This window comes from Bison bison, unplaced genomic scaffold (genome assembly GCF_000754665.1).
Source record: "Bison bison bison isolate TAMUID 2011002044 unplaced genomic scaffold, Bison_UMD1.0 scf7180017864144, whole genome shotgun sequence".
NCBI lineage: Eukaryota > Metazoa > Chordata > Mammalia > Artiodactyla > Bovidae > Bison > Bison bison.
Genome location: NW_011494716.1, coordinates 5990053 through 5991987, shown reverse-complemented (window position 1 = coordinate 5991987; position 1935 = coordinate 5990053).

Here is a 1935-nt window from a genome sequence, read left to right as displayed (position 1 = left end):
TTGTTCTTTTTTTTAAATTTTATTGCAATCTGACCCATACCATATAATTTACCCATTTAAAGTGCACAATTCAGTATCACTATATTCACCGAGTTGGATAATCACCAGAATCAGATTTTAGATATTTTCATCACCCCGCCCCCCTGAAGAAACCCTGTACTTTCTAGCAGTCACTCCCCAAACCCTTAACTGTCCTTAATCTATCTCTCATCTCTATAGGTTGATTTTCCTGCTCTGGGCATTCCCTGTCATTGGAATCATCATACACTATAAGATCCTTTCTGTCTGGCTTCTTTAACTCAGCACAGTGTTTTCAAGCCTCATCCAATTTTTAAAAAAAATTAAATTTATTTTAAATGAAACGATGAATATTTTTCACGATAAAAGGTATAATTCACAAAGATAGGCATCATAAATCATTAGACACCTAACAACAAAGAAACAAAGATACATATAGCAAAAAATCAGAATAAGAGGGAAAAGAAAAAATACATAATCATAGTGAGACATATTAACATTTCTCTGAGAATATTTTATCAAGTGCAGAAAAAATAAGAATAGGAGCATCTTGAATGATGTCATTAATAATTAAAATATAATAGATTTACATTTAATTAATTTAAATTAATCCATTCTTCATTGCCAAATAGTATTTTACTGTACTGGGTGTACCACATTTAGTTTAACCATCATGCAAGGTATTCCCTACTCTTATCCTTTTTTAATTCCCGGGGTTGGTTCTGAACCCAAGTGATGAAGATAAGGTTGGCCAGTGTGGAAGCCGATAGGCACCATTATCGTTGCCTGCCACCCCTTCCACCAGAGCGGTCCTGTCTGCCCTCCCCCAAGTGAGAAGGGTTCATTTGCATCTGAGAACCTTTCATTAGCATTTGTGGGAATAACAACACCTCTTCCTAATCTGGGGGGTGATGCTGGGGCTGGACTGATTCGTCGTGAAGTGGTTCCTTCCCTCTTGAATGTCACTGCTTGGGTCCAGCAAGAAATTTACTGGTGGGAAATGCTTGAGGGGTGGGAGGTGGGGGGCTGGATCTCATCACATTTTAATTACACATTCATTCAACAAATATGTATCTGAGTACTTGCTCTGTCTCAGGGTGCTTGGGATACCACAGAGAACAAAACATTCTTTTCCCGGAAGGGAGACGGACAGTGAATCAAGTAGAGAAAACCAGAGAAAAATGCAGGGACAGAAGATGAGCAGATAGAAAATCTTCCTGGTCATTTGAGGGCAAAATTATATTCTCCCTGGAGACGGTCACTAAGAGATACAGTAGAGACGCAGAGATGTACGTATCCTCCACTCCCTTCTTCATCCACACTGCCTTGGATCTCATCAGAAAGTTGAGACCCCTATCGCCGGTCTCCCAAGGAATGGGAAGGAGGCAGGCCCTAAAGGATCTAAGCCAGATTGGGTTGATGTGAAGGGAATCAATTGATGCCAGATCAAGAGATACTTTGGCTGGTTTTGAGGGGACCAAAACCTGGTGTCTGGTTTGGGCTACAGTGAGAAAAGTTCTCGCACAGCGCGGTACTGGGTTGAATGAATTACACATCTGTTTTCAAAGAGGTAAAATAATCATCACCAGGACCAGCAAGGGCTGACCGGCACCGGCCACTCGCTCCGATCGGGCCGTCTTCTGCCGAGTCCCCGGGCGACATCAGCCAACCTTCCCGCGGTCACCGGGCCCCGGGCAGGGTTTCGGCCCCTGCATCCCCCGCCCCCCTCCCCGGACTGCCCTGGGCTTCCTGGATTGACCACACGCCCGGCCGGGCACCTGCCGGGCCACTCGCCCCGCTAGGGCTGGGGCCCCCGGGCGCACGCCGGGGCTGGGCCGCGAGGCTCCGGGGCGGGCCCCTGGGTCGGGAGAGGCCGAAGCGGGCGGCGCGGGGCCGAGGCCGCTGCGCTGAGGGCCG